We start from the raw sequence: 18,301 nt of genomic DNA on the forward strand, positions 1-18,301 counted from the left end.
TGCCAAATATTACAATTCCATTTATTAATTCTGTATCTGTGTAGAATATCTACATAAATATATGAAAATATATCTAGAGAGAAGATCCAGAATAGTATTGACCAAAAGATTAAGTAGCCGTCTCTGTGTAGCAGCATTTGGGGTGATTTTTAATTTCTTCTTTATGCTTTTCTGAAATGTTTGAATGTTTTCAAATGAGCTGCTAACAATTTTATGATCAGGGAAAAAAAAACCTTAATTTTATTATTTAAAAGAATAGGCCTGTTTCATAAAATAGAGTATGCACAAACTATCAGGAATTAGAAGGGAAATAAGGCTATAATAAACAAGTAAATTATTTTTACACCATTTTTGTAACTAACATTTGGTTTATCTCTCTAGGAAGATGGTTTGCCACTCTTTATTAGTCACACTTTATAAACGAAGGTTAAAGTTCCTAAAGTTTTAGCTGTGGCCCTGGATACTCATTTGTGTTTCCTCTAGCTATTTTTTCCCCCTCAAACACTGACCTGTTAATGAACTCAGGGGTCAGGAAGAGTTGGAGAGATGTTGCAGGAGGAATTAAATTTTTATACTTACAGGTATACTTAATAGGTGTACATATTTATATCATATATAAAAGTTACAATGTATATCAACTCATTCATACCTTTTCACCACTCAGTTAATAATGATTCAAAGGCTATATAATAATAGAAATCAGCGGTTTCACAAGGAGTCTATTTCTAAATTTACTGTAAGGGAAAAGGATTCAATCAGGTACTTTTAGCCTCTATTTCAATATTATGTACAGTTTCGTGGATATTTATATTTCGTGATATTATTTTACTCCTTCTAAATAACATCTAAAGAGAAATAGTTTTCTCTTTAATTATAAAAGTAATACACTTCATTGTAGAAATTTGGAAAAACAGTGTGTTAAAATTAAAGTCATTCATAGTAATTATATCTTCACCGCCATCAATATGAGGCTCTTTTTTTGTTAATGAATTTATTTTAATTCAAAAATTTTTTTTTAATTTTTTCATTTTGAAATAACTTCAGACTTATAAAAAGTTTGTAAAAATAGTACAATGAAATTTCCATATGTCTTTCACCCAGCTTCCCCTAATGTTAACATCTTGCCTCAGTACTGATCCAATCCTGTTAACTAATCTACAGACCTCATTACAGTTTTGTCCGTTTGGATGTTATCCCATTAATGCCTTTCTCTGTTCCAGGATCCACTCCAGGGTCCCACATTGCATTTGGTTGTCATGTCCGCTTTAGTCTCCTTGACTTTCGGGACGTTGACACTGGTGAGGAGTATTGGCCAGATGTCTTATAGAGCTAACCCTCAGTTTGGGTTTGCCTGATATCCCCTCATAATTACATTGAAGTTGTATATTACTGGCAAGAATACCATAGAAGTGATGTTTTGTCCTCTCGGTGTATCATGTCGGGAGACTTGTGACATGGATGTGTGTTATTACTAGGGATGTTAACTTTGTACATTTGAGGTGGTGTCTGCCAGGTTTCTCCACTGTAAAGTTACTTTTTTTCCTTTAGTAACTAATATGTTGTGGTGATATACTTTGAGATTATGCAGTTATCCTGTTTCTCATCATATTTTCCTACATTATTTTCATCATCCATTGGTGACTTTTGCCTGAAACAATTATTACTACTGTGATTTTCTATTTCCATCATTCCCAGAATTTCCACTTTCCTCCATTTATTTATTTACTTTATTCGTTTATTTATTTATTTATAAGTATAGGCTCACGAGTGTTTGTTTTTGTTTTGTTTTGTTGTGTTTTTTTAAATTTATTTATTTATTTATTTATTTATGGCTATGTTGGGTCTTCGTTTCTGTGCGAGGGCTTTCTCTAGTTGTGGCAAGCGGGGGCCACTCTTCATCGCGGTGCGCGGGCCTTTCACTATCGCGGCCTCTCTTGTTGCGGAGCACAGGCTCCAGACGCGCAGGCTCAGTAGTTGTCGCTCACAGGCCTCGTTGCTCCGCGGCATGTGGGATCTTCCCAGACCAGGGCTCGAACCCGTGTCCCCTGCATTGGCAGGCAGATTCTCAACCACTGCACCACCGGGGAAGCCCTCGAGTGTTTGTTTTTATTAGAGAGTGGTTTTAGAAACTAAAATCTGGGTGCTTGTTGACTCCATCACTACCTGGGTATTATTGCCTCTGGCCCCCTCAGTGGGCAAAGCTAGGAAATATAAGTATGTATACATAGACATCTATATCTATTTGTATATCTACTTAGCTGTGTGTGTGTGTGTGTGTGTGTGTTTGGGTTTGGGTATGTGAAAAACATTTGTATTCATAAAACCATGAGTTCATTCTAATACCTCCAATTCCAGTTTAACACCAAGGGTTCATTTTAGCCTTCCCCTTTTTTAAATTGTAACTCTTTTCTCCACCCGTGAGAAACTTTGCTCTCATTAATCAAAATATGTTTACTTAATTCCTCCATTCTAGCATACTCCTGATGTAGTTTTAGAATGACTAACGCTTACTCCTGAAAAAAAATAAGTTTACTAACTAGAGTACAGTAGTTGTGTATAGTTCTTTTTTGTCTTTGGAGGCTCAGAGTTTCTTTTTCTTTTTGCATTTACACAAATACACACTTGCTCTCTCACTTTCTTCCTTTGCACATTTTTATCATGTTATTTTATAACCTTTTTTAACTTAATTTACAACATTAAATATTCTTCTCAAGCATAATTTCTAATGGCTGCACTATATTTCTTCATAAGAAGGTCATAGTTTACTTAATTAGTTTCCTGTTGTCAGACATTGTGTGTGCAGTTTTCCTTTAGTGTAAATTATAACATTAGTTATGCTTATAAATATGGATTTGGCTTTTCAGAAGCCACCTGGAAAGAAACTTAGTTGTAAAGAGATGGCAACCAGCTTCATATCCTAAATCCTCTCATTCCTGGGGTTTCTTTGTAAGATTGTGATAAAAGTAACAAGTCAGGAAGAGGAAAGAATATTAGGGTTGCTAATGGAAAATCTGGGGGGAAGTCATGACTTGATAAAATTTTCCATGACTGAGTGACAGTTTTCATTATTGTACCCTATTGTTCTCATTTGATACATGGATACTGTTGGCCTAGAAAGCATTGGTTCAAGCAGTTTTCCAAGCTGCAGTCCTGCTGGCTGATTGAAAATTATACTACTGCCCTCATGGGACATCAGCATGACCTTGTGTTCTGTGTATGGGACTTGGTGCCACCAGCTCTTACTATAAATTCAGCTCTGCTCCTTCGAGCCTTAGTATAAGGCCTTAGGCAAGTCACTGAACCCCTGCTGTCTGAGTAAAAATAACACCTTACAAGAGTGGGACATTAGTTAATATTTATAAAGTAAACAATGATTTGAGGACTCGAGGAACTAGGTCTACCTTAGTCTCCTCATTCTTAGTAATTCTTTTACTTCCTTGCTTTTTCATGGTCATTTAACTCTAAATTTTTTATTCCCTTTAATTTATAGAAATATACCTTTTACATGAGCTACCATTTAGATTATGAAAACTCTGTATGACTACCCGTGTCCTGGGGAATCTTTTACAAAAGAAAAACATAGTTGTTGTAGTAGTATTCACTCTGGCTTGAGGTCAGAATGCACAGTATAGCCTGCCTTCTCTTCTCGTACCCATTTGAAATTCTGTATCAAGGTCTTTTGTGTCATTTTTGGGTTTAAGGTGTTTTTGTCATGGTTCTTAATATTTTACTGTTACTAGCATTTCCATCTCCATCCCACCCAACAAAAATAAGAGTAAAAATTTCTGTACGTATCTCAAATTTTTTAAACCTGCTTAAAATACACTAGTTTATAGATTGAGCAATTATGGAATTGATTATTCTTGCCATTAGTCTTTGAGATCCTCTTCTTGATTATGTTAACTCTAAAATATATTTGTAATATGTAGTAAATGATGTGACATATTTTGTGTGCCAGATGTACCCAAGAAAAACTTTATGTTAGCTTTTATGGGAAGATGATAAATAAGAAATACCAAAAATTAAAGTGACTTGCCTAAATTTTTCAAATTTGATGGCAAAGTCAGAACTGATGAAAAGTGTCTGATGTTTTGATTAGCCCCACACTGTTTTTTTTATCAAGGGACAAAGAAATTGGTTTTCAAAGAAGTCAGATAACTTAGTTAAAAGGTGATGTGTTGAGGCAGTCCATGCTGAAACCAAATGGAGATAGCAGGACTTTAAATCCTGCTCTAGTAGCTCTGATCTTTTCTAAGAAGTGCCCTAAGTCTTTACGTTAAAATCATCTTCATTTAAGTGAAAAATAACTAAATACCAAGCCAAATAGTATAAGAGTACAGGTTTATATCTTAGCCACGCCCACTACCTCCTCTGTGGTATCTACAGCAAAACTGCCCAGTAACTGGACACTTTCAGATGTTTAAGGAAAAAAGGGAAACCATGGCTCAAGGAGCTGACTCAGTGAGCTGAGGACCAAAGGGCTGTGTGATTCAAAGTGTAACTGTGCTGTCAGTTTGCTGGGTTAATTCTGGAAAGTTGCTTTCAGATATAGTAGAGGCCATATTTACCCTTCAGCTAATGCTATCTACCCTGCAGCCTAAGTTTAATAGATCAAAACATCTGTGTGCACAGTAATACTCTTAACGACTACAAGATACACCTCATGAAAGGAGAACACACACACACACACACACACACACACACAGAGAAATATGACAGTGTAGATTGATTAGAAAGATCTCTGGAAACCTATGCTTCCAAACTGAAATTGGAATTAATGTATATTAAATACCAAATTCAACCAGAATATTTGGAGAACTGCATACCATCCCTGTACCCCACACCAAAAAATTGCTATTTAATGATGGTCCATAAGGCAGGCCATCATTAACAGTGATGCTGGTGAACATTTATTGAGGATTTTCTTTGTACCAGGCTCTGTTCTACTTGCTTCGCATTGCATAGACTCATTTGCCCTAATAATCCAAGGAAGTAGTATAATTATTATCCTTATTTTACAGATGAAGACTAAGTAACTTTCCCAAGATCATAGCAGAAAGAAAAACAGTTTTCAGCATAGGTTGGATATATAATAAAAGTTTATCTTACTGGGTTCCCTTTGCCCTGTAAAGATGGATCTAAAAATTGTACTCATGACCGAGTCAGGATTTTTTTTTTTAATTTATTTATTTATTATTTATGGCTGTGTTGGGTCTTCATTTCTGTGCGAGGGCTTTCTCTAGTTGTGGCAAGTGGGGGCCACTCTTCATCGCGGTGCACAGGCCTCTCATTATCGCGGCCTCTCTTGTTGCGGAGCACAGGCTCCAGATGCACAGGCTCAGTAATTGTGGCTCACGGGCCTAGTTGCTCCGCGGCATATGGGATCTTCCCAGACCAGGGCTCGAACCCATGTCCCCTGCATTGGCAGGCAGATTCTCAACCACTGCGCCACCTGGGAGGCCCAGGATTTATTTTTAAATGTGAGAACTTCACAGGAATTTCTACATTTTTTTAGACCAAGAATTCCCACTAGAACATGAATAATATTTTTTAATTAATCCCTTCTTTTCAATGTCTACTCAAGTCACCTCCCTTTAATTACTCTAGTTCCCTTTCAACAGTCTGCCTATAATTACTTTAACCAGTTTCCAAGAGGGACTTGTTAATATGACTGATATTTGTAATTGCTTTATTATATCACTCTATAGTGTCCAGTTGATATGTTTTTTGTTTCAGCTGCTTATGATCCTTCTCGAGGTTTTTATATCATGCTAGGTAATGCAGTGAATTAGCCATTTACTTCCTCAGCGTCCCCCTTAAAACTACAATAATTGGAAATAATGGGGGAAAGATCAGATTGCTGATACAACCACAGGAAGGAAGAGGAATGCCATAATAATTATAAGATACTCCTAATAATAAGTAGTGATGCACACTATAATTACTGTGCTTAGGTTTACTATTACAACACACGTACACACATTTTATGTTCCTCTTTCATTCTTCACCGTTTGCCTTCTCTGCTTAGGTTAGGTTCTTGGCTTCTTTCACTGGGTAACCACCACCACCACCACCACTAGCGGGGCTCCCCTGGAGGCAGCTTTTGTCCATCCCCCTGGTCCTTTTTGAAAAACTTCAAACGTCTAGTAACAATAGGCAATCTCAGAGATTCCCTGTCCCAAGATACAGAACTACCAATTCCCCCAAAAGATAACAGACATCTCCTCTTTACTATTGAGGAAGTGTGAAGTTCTGTATTCTGTATACCAAGGCACATGTTTATATAGATTGAATTCATGTTCCATTGCACTAATGGAAGTAGGCAAAAAGGTAAACCAGGAGACTGGCTTTGAAAATAATTTAGGTGATTCAGTACCTGAAAGGAAGACCTTTAAGGAGCTATGTTCTGGTGGGTAAGTTTCCATTGTTTCATAAATTCTTGCATCTGACTTTAATGTAGGAGCTGTCATTTTACATCATTTTCTTTAAGGCCCAAGTTTTTTTGAACAACTAAGTTTTCAGCCTTTCTCCTCTTTCACACGAGATAATATGTAACTCATATACCACTCAAATTAATGTTATCATGTTCCAATAGGACTTATCAATTGTCACAAAAAGTGCTTGTCAAAAAATAACTTTAATAAGCTGCATAAATAGAGAAAGGGGGGAAATGTATGAACTGGTATGCTTTCCTCTATTCAGAAAACCCTCTTAAATTTGCAAAACCGAATCCCTAAAAGTTTATTGGTAGGGTTGTTGTTTAGCCCAAACTTCAAAACAATAATTTGACCTCTTTATCGCTCTAACAGTTTCTGATAAACTTAAAGTGCATTACATTTCAAATAACTAGTATCATATATTTTCTATAACCCACAGCTATTCTGAAAACACACTGTGTCTTCAAACTATTTTTTTAAGTATTTTAATCAATAAACTTAAGATATGAATGTATGCATATATTAGAGTCTGAGAATAGAAAAGAATAGGATAAGGGAAGCAGAAGAAGATACAATGATATGAATATTTTTTATTGATCTGGTTATTTTAACTGAGCGATACTTTGACTATAGCTGGGTCTATATTTCTATTAACAAATGATCCCCATTTTTAGTAGATTAAAAAGCTAGAAATATTTGATGATACCAGGAGATAGAACTGCCATGGAGCAAGGCTAACATAACCTTTGAGGAGTATTTACCTATGGATGCACTAAGCACAGGCTCAGTGGGCTATAAATGTACTGAAGAATGTCAGTGTCAATTAAATGAACAAGTTCTAAAATCATAGAGTCAAATACAGTTAGCAGTGAAAATAGTCCAGGTGGTGCCGAGCTTAACAAAAGAAGTACTTGGTCAAATCCTTAATCCAATACTTGTAAGAAATGTTTTGATGTAGCAATGGTAGATAAAATCTCCTGTATATTCTTAGTAGAATCCTTTCACATTTTTTAAGTGCTTATAATTATTATGATTAGATCAAATGAAAAGCTTATCTTTAAGTGGACAGTACAGCACAATAGGCTTCAGAAAGCTTCTTCAAATCATTTTGAGAAAAAGATGGATGGATGATAAATAAATAATTTTTAGACTTCCAAAATTGGATTATACATACTTAGTAATCTACAAAGAGTTCATTTCTGCAACTGAAGTCTTTAAAGGATCCTAAGATGAAAATTACACTATTAAGTTTTAAATATATCTTTTATATTTTTATGGGTATGTTTCAAGGAATATTAATACTATGAGCATACATTTGGAGGATTCTGATTCATATTCAAAATATGCTGGAACCTTATCAATAACTATTTATAGTGTCACTGACTGTTAAGGTGACTTGAGCATAATTCTTGGCACATAATAGTTCTCAATATATCATGGGTGAATGGAATGAATAAATATTTCACTTTCTCCTTTCTAGTTCTTTCTTAAGAGAGGATTGAAAAGGGAGATTTACTGTGTGTGGATTCTCACAATGTTTTTAAAATTATCTGCCAAATCTGAATTGTCTACTAACAAATATAGTCTGTTTGTTGTGAACATTCATGTGACCTTATCAAATTCATAGAGACAGGGAAGTCTAATTCAGGCTGCTTTCCTGGCAAGACTGCCAGGAGCTCATATCTTGCCATAGAAGCCTAGTGTGGTTTCATTAATGGATGTCTATTTCAAAACAAATAATTTTAAATGAACTTAATCCTGAGTGATTATTCTTCCAGATGCAAAGATCCTCACTATGGTGCAGAATCATCATCCAGCTAGTGCTTATTTTATCCTGTATCAAAGTTACATTTTAATTCCACAATAGAACACCCAAAACACCACCTAAAACAAAGCACCATTCCCCACTACAGACGCAACACAGAGCTAATGCATTTAGCATTTCCAAAACTAACACAAATGTGTGGATTTTGAGGTGTAAAACACCTTCACTTACTCTTGTGGATTTACAGGTGATCTCCCTTCAAGGACTATAATATAATTTGGAAGGCTATTTCCCCCTGGATGACTCTACCTGTAAGCCTTTGAATGACAATTTGGTGCTGGTTTATTGATGATATGATGCTATTATGAAGGATCCTTCTACCTCCAGCTCTTCTCCTCATACCCACATAACAACCCTTTTCCCGGTTGGGGCTGTAGGAAATGAGTAATGCTTAACCCATTTGTGTGATCAATTCACTTAAGCAGCTACTGTGAAATGTTAATCACAACTTTAATTTGTACTGCATTAGCATTTTGATTAACTTGTAGGCTTGCTAGCACACTTGAAGCGCTTTTACTCATAGTTACAGCTCGGAAATGACTTTTTGATTAATTAAGTTTGTTAGACAGCAGCTGAGCTTCCTGAATGCTAACCTTCTGGGGGTAAAAGTTCAGGAGAAAGTTACTGTGAACAACTGTTGCTATTGAAAAAGATTCTTGTAAATGTACTTATAGCATTTTAATTATTGACAAAATATTGTATCATTACTTGCAGCTGACCTGAACCTTTAAAGGAGTGTGCCTTTCTGTCAAGAAAGCTTTTCTTCAGGTTTTCCCATCATTGTAAAACTTCTGGGAGCTCTTGAACTAAATAGCGCAGTTTCTAGCAAATGTCTAACAACTAATGTTTTAACAGACTGCCTAGGATGAATTTCCATAGTTTCTTTTTCAAGTAAACTTTGTATTTTAGAATAGTTTTAGACTTACAGAAAAGTTACAAAGATAGTACAGAGATTTCCTGTATATCCCACACTCAGTTTTCCTCTGTAATTAACATCTCACATTAATATGGTACATTTGTCACAATTAATGAACCTTTATTGATATATTATGATTAACTAAAGTCCATACTTATTCAGAATTCTTTAGTTTACTTAATGTCCTTTTTCTATTCTAGGATTCCGTTCAGGACACCACATTACATTTAGTTGTCATGTCTCCTTAGGCTCCTCTTGGCTGTGAGTTTCTCACACTTTCATTGTTTTTGATGATCTTTCGATAGTATTTTGCACTTTCATGATGTTCCATAAGTAACAACTTGGTTTCTATAAATTAATGAAATTTTTTTTTCTCATTCTGGACTAAATAAGTCTTTCTCTTCAACTCTGACCACGTATTATGTTTATGTCATTTCATTTGAACAGATGTAGCAACATTTTCTAGCCATTTCAACCTTCCTCATGACCTTATTTTCATGTGGTTTTTGCAATCCCTACATTATCACTAGATACGTTAGGATGACTATCAGGAGACGTGAGGAAAAGGAGAAAGTTTCCTTGAAGAGGAGAAAGGATAAAGGGAGGAAGAAGAGAGAATGCAGGTCATCAGAATGCTGAGGGAGTAGAGAGGCTGGAGCATCTCCGTCCGCTCCATATGTTCACCCTACAGCCACAGCTAGAAGACACTGAGGACTAAATTCACAGACTTTGCAAACTGAAGTTTAGAAAGTTTTTAACAATGGATCTTAAAGCTACATCTCATTATGCATCTGTTAACATGCCTCCTGATGTACATTGAAAATGATAGTTTTTCTTTTAGTGACCTAAGTCAGTGTTGCTATTTCCTTGCAATGAAGTTGACTTAATTCAGTCACAGTAACTTGGATTATTTAAACCCAGAATTCAATCATGTTTCAAAAGATATTTAATGCCTGCATATCAAATATTAAGATGTAGTTTCATAACCAACTGGTGGATTAAAATTTATTTTGAAATTTTAGGTTTTCAAAAATCCTGTTGACAAAATTTGTTCACAGACAATAATCAGTTAAATGCATAATAATTTTGTCTGGAGTCTGCATTTTTCTGTTAGGTAGGGAAAAAAAGGATAGATGTAAACCACTTTAAATCCTCCTTGAAATAAGACAGGGTATATGTAAATCATTCAGAGGTTGTGGAATATAGTGTGATGAGCACAGAAAATGAAATTAGAAAACCAAGATCAAGTCTTAACTTTTCACCATTGCGATTACAGTCACTGGACTTATGTGAGTTTCAGTTTTCCCATCTGTGAAAATGAGACAGTACTAATGTCTGCCTCATACTTGGTATTAAGAGCTATTTACAAAAGTATTTTATAGTCTACACACTACTGTACAAATATTTTCATCACACTACATGTGCATACATACTGTCTGTACAGTTTGTATATATTTCACTGCTACTTTTCACAATAATTGAATGAAATGTATTTGATACAAAACACAGATACGTTGTCAAGCTTGCATTTTTAAGTATAATCTATAGTAGCAGAAAACGAGGGACAATATCTGTAGATTTGGATAAATCTATCCTTTGCAGGAATAGTTAACATCACTATGAAATGTGGTTGAATTTAAGTGCCAAGACCAAGCTTGATATGCTTAGGGAATTCTTGAAATCGATTCAAAATAAGTATTGAGGACATGAGGTGTATTCAAGTCAAAAAGCATGCCGTTGGCTTCAGGACCCTTACAGCCTAAAAAATTCTCTTCCAGAGAGTGTCCATTCTCTGAACTCTAGTTCATTTTGATTGTGGGGATGAGGGGCAGGTTGTTTCTGGTGGGGGTAGTGGTGGTGGTTTTACCTTTGCACAAAGCCAGGTTCTTGAGTTTAACCTGTGACGTCCACATGAGGATGAGGTCTGGGCTGTGTACAGTATGTGTACCCCTCTTTGTTTTTGCCTCTCCCTCTCTCCTCACCCATCTCGTCTCTCCTTTCTTTCTCTCTCCCTCCCTCTGTTGCTCTCAGTCAGACTTAGGCAGACACAAACACCACCTCATTTCTACATTCCCTGTGAAACTCCTGAGCTGACTCATTCTTCCTGTTTTTCCAATAATCAAAGTCTACCTCCTCAGAGCTCTCCAGTCTATCTTCTCAGATTCCTCCTTCTTTTACCCCTGTATATTTTACTTTGTGTCTGTAAGATTCCTTTTTCAACCGTGTTCCTAAGTCTGGATCTCTTTCCCCACCTTCCTCAAACCCCAGTTCACAGCCTTCAGCTCCATTCCAGCTCCTGCGGTCACCAGAGTGGCTTCAGCAGATGACCTTTTCAACACTGTAATCGCATGCATCCCAAACTCCTCTGATCTAATATTTACTCTATCCACACCATTTTTGCCATTACCTCCGTGGTATCACCCTCTGACTCTCCTCTCTCACCTCACTTCTTTACCCATCAGCTTGACTGAACGTTTCTGTTACTCATCAGCCGGGCATCTCTCCTCCCCTTCCTGATCCCTCGGTCCAGTCCTCAGTCCCCTATGACTTCATTTGTCACTGGCCCTAGAGTTGTCCATTTCAACAGTGGTGTCACCAGTAACCTAAAATCTCAACATCCGAATTCTCTGCTTTCACACCCAAATTAATCCTATTCATTATTGTCAGAAACAGTCACAAAACATTTCTAATTATTTCTACAATTTCTACTTGTTTCTAATAATTTCTATAATTATTATTTCAAAGTCATGCTGTTGAGACTCAACACTGCTCTGGTTTTTATTCACATCATTAATTCCCCCAGTACTTACTCCAAACCTTTTCATGCTCCTTTACAGTGCTTTTTCCCAGGAGGAGGCATCACCTCCAACTCGCAGAGGTGACTGAGACCCTGTGATGCGAGTGCTATCAATTTCCATTCTCTTCCTTCAGGCTTCCCTCTCTCCAGTGACCTTGTGTGAGGTCTCAGTGACCTGCTGAGGCCTCTCTTCTCTGTGAGGCCCTTGCTCACACGCCCCGGCAGTGGAACCCTCTTCTGATCCCAAGAGGGTCTTTTCTCTCTGCATCTTATTCTGTGCCTACTGTAGACTGCCTTCTTTTTTGACTTAGGCTTTTCTGCCCCTAACTCCAAGGGTGTTACAGTCCGTCTGGAAAGATAGAAAGTGAACTTTATAAAAACAAGCAACACTATAGTGTGAATATATTGGCATTTTATTGATGAAAGATTAAAGCTTACAGAAGATAGACACAAGCCTAATCAAACTCCTTGGTTTTTAAAATATTTTAGATGAGAAAAACAAATACCATTAAGTCATTTGCCTCAGGTCTTACAGTTAATTTAAAGGCACAAGCCTCTAACCTCTGAGGCCAAGCCTCTTTCTAGTATACCACACCATCTTCAAACCAGTATCAAGAGTTCATGAATTATACATCTGTTTATACTTCATCCAGACTTATTGTTTGCTTTAAACATTGTCTTGTCAGGAAACCTTCTCAAAGTCTCATTTTATCTCGTAGCACATTCATCAAGGAATCTTCTGTTCTAATCTAGGACCCGATGGAATTCCACACACTTTCCTCTCATCCTAAACTTTATAGGCAGCCTCCTATACTGGTTAAAAGCAAGCACTTTGGAGTCAAGCTCCACAGGATTTGAATCCCAGCTATACCAATTAACCAGAGCTATGGAGCTTTAGGTATATTTCTTTCCCTCTCTGAGCTACAATGTCTTCATCTGTACAATGGGTTTTCGTTCAGTAACTTTCATAAGATGGTTATCAGAGTATCCGACAAATAGTACATGCTTAACAAACAACCACTGTAAGCAGTTACTTCAGTAGTGCCCTTAAGAGTCCCTCGCATGCTCTTACCCCTTTGTTCTTTCCTGTGTTTCCTCATCTTATCTCCAGGTAACTGCCGCTCTGCTATCCTCACCTCTGCCCCAAAGATGCTCATTTTCACTATTCTGGCTGCCCACTTTGTGCCCAGGATTTCTGAGTCCACATCCCTAGCCCATACTCTCTCTCCAGAGCTCATTTATACCTGGGCTTCTCACCTGGCTTCATAGTGGCACCTCGGTTAAAATGCGTTCAAAACCACACTCATTGCCTGCTTTCCTGTAAATAAATGACAGCCCCACAGTTTCTGTTAATTATGGTAAGGTTTTATTTGTGGTGTAACTTTATAAATCAGTGCAATGCTAGGAATCATATTTGCACTCTCACAGCTGGAAATGACAAAGAATTCTGAGTCAGCAATCAATTGAAGTTGATTTCAACTTAGTAGGAGAAATTCTCATGCATGGAGTCGGCCTCCACCCATTTTTTCCCATAGACTTAGAATCATCCTAGCTGTGTCTGATAGGTAGCATGCCCAGTAGAAGATGGGTAAGAGGTAAAGGGGGATTCAACATTTGCCTAACGTTAATGCTAAGGTGGAAGAATGTGCAGAGTTTTTTCTCCTTGGTGTACTAAAGCAACCTTTTGTTGTTTGAGTATTAAATCTCTGTAAGGAACTTTGAGGTGTCTTGGGGAACTGAGCCATGATCTCCAGCTGTTACCAAAGCCAGCCCCATTCTAAGGAGGAGCATATACCTATCAGTTCTTTTTTTTTTTAATACAATTTTTAAAGGTTACCCTGCATTTACAGTTATTACAAAATGTTGTCTGTATTCCCCGTGTTGTACAATATATCCTGGTAGCCTGTCTCACACCCAGTAGTTTGTACCTCCCACTCTCCCACCCCTGTATCGCCCGCCCCCACTGGTAACCACTAGTTTGTTCTCTATATGGGTGAGTCTGCTTCCTTTTGGTTATATTCACTAGATTGTTATATTTTTTAGATTCCACATATAAGTGATATCATACAGTATTTGTCTTTCTCTGACTTATTTTCATTAGCATAATGCCCTCCAAGTGCATCCATCTCACTGCAAATGGCAAAATTTCATTCTTTTTTATGGCTGAGTAGTATTCCATTGTGTATATATACACCACATCTTCCTTACCTGTTCATCTGTCGATGGACACTTAGGTCACTTCTATATCTTGGCAGTTGTACATAATGCTGCTATGAACATTGGGGCGTATGTATCTTCCAAATTAGTGTTTTCATTTTGTTTGGATATATACCCAGGAGTGGGATTGCAGGATCATACATTAGTTCTATTTTCAGTTTTTTGAGGAACCTCCATACTGTTTTCCACAGGGGCTGCACCAATTTACATTCTCACCAACAGTGCACGAGGGTTCCCTTTTCTCCACATTCTCGCCAACATCTATTTGTGGTCTTTTTGATGATAGCCATTTTGACAGGTGTGAGGTGATACCTCATTGTGGTTTTGATTTGCATTTCCCTGATGATTAGAGATGTTGAGCATCCTCTCATGTGCCACTTGGCCCTCTGCATTTCCTTTTTGGAAAAGTATCCATTCAGTTCTTCTGACCATTTTTTAATTGGTTGTTTCTTTTTTTGATGATGAGTTGCATGAGCTCTTTCTGTATGTTGGATGTTAACCCCTTATTGGTCACATCATTTCCAAATATCTCCTCCCATTCAGTAGCTTGTCTTTTCGTTTTGTCAGTGGTTTCCTTTGCTGTGCAAAAGCTTTTAAGTTTAATTAGCTCCCATTTGTTTATTTTTGCTTTTATTTCCTTCAGGAGGTGGATCCAAAAAAATATTGCTGCGATTTATGTCAAGGTGTTCTGCCAGTGTTTTTTTTCTAGGAGTTTTATAGTATCCGGTCTTACATTTAGGTCTTTAATACATTTTGAGTTTATTTTTGTATATGGTGTTAGAGAATGTTCAAATTTCATTCTTTTACATGTAGCTGTCCAGTTTTCCCAGCACCACTTATTGAAGAAACTGTCTTTTCTCCATTGTATATTCTTCCCCCCTTTGTCGTAGATAAATTGACCATAAATTCATGGGTTTATTTCTGGGTTCTCTATCCTGTTCCATTGATCTATGTCTGGTATTGTGCCAGTACCATACTGTCCCACCTGTTAGTTCTCATCTACCAGGAAGACTTCTGTAAAAGACAGTGAGACACAAGGAGTCCATCCTAGGCTCAGTCATGCAGAGGTATGTCAGGGTGACCTGCCAGACCCTCAAACCCATTTACCTGGACCATCCCTTAGCCTTAGCCCCTTCAGGTACCTACCTGCATGGTGACACGGACTTGTCCACTCAAACTGAGAACGAGGCCCATGTCCTCCAGTTTGGCCTGGGCTGCAGGGTCTGTCTTTGGCCTTATGTGTCCCCTGACTTTCTTGCAGTTGCTCACCTCTTCTGATGAACAGTTCTGCCCATTCCATGCATTTGCTCCCCACCTTACATGCCCTGCTCCTCGAATCCCTGTACTACTCAGTGCAGAAATCAACCCCCAAAGGTCCAAAGGAAGTCCCTCTGAGAAAGAATGAGTTGTTTTAGGGTGTTCTTTTCATCTCATCATAGAGGAATGTTAAAAATAGGTACCTGTTTACTGAGATCTAATATTGAGACCTAATAGATCTATACTGTTCCAGGCAGTATAGTAGATATCTTACATCGTACATCATCTCATTTTACCCTCATCACACCCCTATATGGACATATAACACCCTTCTATCAGTGAGCAATCTAGCGGTCATAGGGATAAGTGATTTCCCAAAATTTACACATAGTAAGTGGGACAAAATTAGGGTTGAAACCTATGTCTGACATCAAAGCTTGTAATGTTTTCCTACGCTGTGCTGCCTTTGGCAGATGTGCAGTAACTTAGGTAGAATGTTTGTTATAATTATTGTAATTGGATGTTTACCAGTATTCTTTAATAAATTGAATATTTCTTGAGTGCTCTGTGCTAGGGCTACGGTTCCAAAGACTACTTCCAGAACCTTGCCATCAAGGAGTCTATATTTAATGGGCACATGTGTAAACAAAGATTCACAATAGGGTAGTGGTGGCATGTGTCAAGATTAGCAGATACATAGGAAAAGAAGTGCCTACAGTCCATCAAGTAGCCTTCACAGGAAGAAGTAACATTTGAGCTCAACTTGAAGGATGAATAGGAATTTCCCAGGTAGACATGGTAGAGGGAGCAGGATTGGTAAAAAGAGAACCTGCAGAGAAGCATTAGCTTTTGTCCTCTACACAGTGTGGAGCCATTGAAGAAATTTAAGCAGAGGAATGACATGATCAGTTTTACCTCTGTAAAAATGTACTGTGGTAACAATATAAAATATGGATTGAAGAAAAATTAGATGAGAATGAGGATAAAGGGATATTTATAATATTGCAGGTAAGAGTTGATGAGGGTCTGTGCTATGGCAGTGGCAGGAGGGGGCAGAGAAAACAGGACCCACAAGGGAGTGGTTGGGCAGAGCTGTGTGGCAACATTTTGTTCAGCACATTTGGGTAGTCACAACCTTCTCTCATCCTGGATTCTTGGTCTCCCTACCTGCCTTTTCTTGAAATTAAAACAAGATAAATAATACTTTTCAATTCATGATACAGCCTTTTCATTTACTTCATGTAAGCAATCACTTTGCATGATTTTTTACGTTTCACATCTGGATCATACAAAGAAAGATTGTGGGGAACTCTCATAAATTTTATGAAATCTTTCAACTTCATCATGAAAACTTCAAAGTTAAAAACATATGGTCCATCCATCCAGCTCTTCTAGTATGTGAGCTTGTGGTCTGGAATTTATTTCCAGTCAAGTTGTAATGTAAAAATCACAAGTAAAATCACCATAGTTACTCCACATTACAACTTCTGACATCATCATGATACTGCATTACTCATGAGGTATAATTACTCATTTCTCTTCCCTTACAGAGTTCGCGAGTTGTGACTTGTGAACTAATACTTTTATTTTTGTCTGAGTAGTGTTCCACATGACCAGCTTGTCTCGTATACTTCAAAGACAAAGTGTTTAAATCAGTTGTGCAGAGAAATAGGAAGAACAGAAGTGGACTTTCCCTAGATTTATAAACATATACCTTTGTACATGTACACACTTTCATATGCACACATACACATATACATACGTGTAACTATATCTATTATACCAACCATTAGGCTTTATGATGTACAATTAGTAGGCTCATGGGTGCTAAAGACCAATTTGACCATTCCGTCACGCTAACCATGGCATCCAGAGACGTGGATCCATTTCCCTGTAATGTGTGTAAAAAGACCACAGATTGGTTTAGCCAGATGTTTTTTAAACTATTTTACTTTTCATAAATTAGAGAACCCAGAATAGGAAATTCAAAACTTAGAAGGAAGATATGTCTGATTCAGTAGTACTAAGTAGTATGGCAAATCAATTTTACTAACATAATAGACCTTTAAGAACCATTTCTAAAAATGTACTAATAGATTTTGTACAACATTTTATAAATATTTTACCATCAGTGAAACGGTAAAGTATCATTTTAGGCATTTACGAGGTACATCTGATTTCTCTTACCCTCATCTCTTCATTTCCCAAAACAAGAGAGTACACTCCTAAAACTGTATAAAGTAGCTGCCTCAGATCATGATATTAACTTATGTGTCTTTAAGTCAGCATTCACCAGAATCTAATTTAATTGAAATAGCTTTGCCTGTGTAAACTTCTCCTTTGTTTAAATAAGATTTCACTGTTTAGTTTTGCCTTAAGCAAATGCAGCCGTTTGTTTGTCCATAAAACATTGGATTAAATGTATAGACTAATATGAATAGCTTCTCATCCTTCCACATGTACCACTGGTCCTTCCCGCTTTTAGTGTGTGGTATAGTATTTTCATTGAAAACCAGGGCTCTGCCTTTAGCCTGCTCTCTGGGGAAAATTAATTTTTGGCAAGACTTCCTATCACCTTGCCATTATTGCTTTTAAATTTGGAAAAGACTACCTGAGATTTATGCTTTAAACGCGGCAACTAGTGCTCTTGATACAGTGAATTATAAAGGTATTTGCTCTCAAAGTACACTGAGTTTTTCTCTTTGTTTTATTACTAGGTGCCAATATTATCTGCTTATCTTTGCTGACCTAAAAAAGTTAAATATTTGGCGCTTTGTACGAAGTAGTGTGCAAAAAATGCTGTGAGAGGTTCAGTGTGTTCCCTCCAATCCAACTGTAGTTTATTTTTTGGT

The 18,301-nt window shown here is 37.2% G+C and overlaps 1 protein-coding gene across 1 annotated transcript in view; it reads left to right on the forward strand.

The window, feature by feature from the left end:
- Nucleotides 1-18,301, forward strand: part of ASCC3 (activating signal cointegrator 1 complex subunit 3) — a 338,512-nt gene that overhangs the window by 310,120 nt on the left and 10,091 nt on the right. The window lies entirely within an intron of this gene.

The sequence above is a fragment of the Balaenoptera musculus genome, chromosome 12, assembly GCF_009873245.2.
Source record: "Balaenoptera musculus isolate JJ_BM4_2016_0621 chromosome 12, mBalMus1.pri.v3, whole genome shotgun sequence".
In the NCBI taxonomy this organism is placed as follows: domain Eukaryota; kingdom Metazoa; phylum Chordata; class Mammalia; order Artiodactyla; family Balaenopteridae; genus Balaenoptera; species Balaenoptera musculus.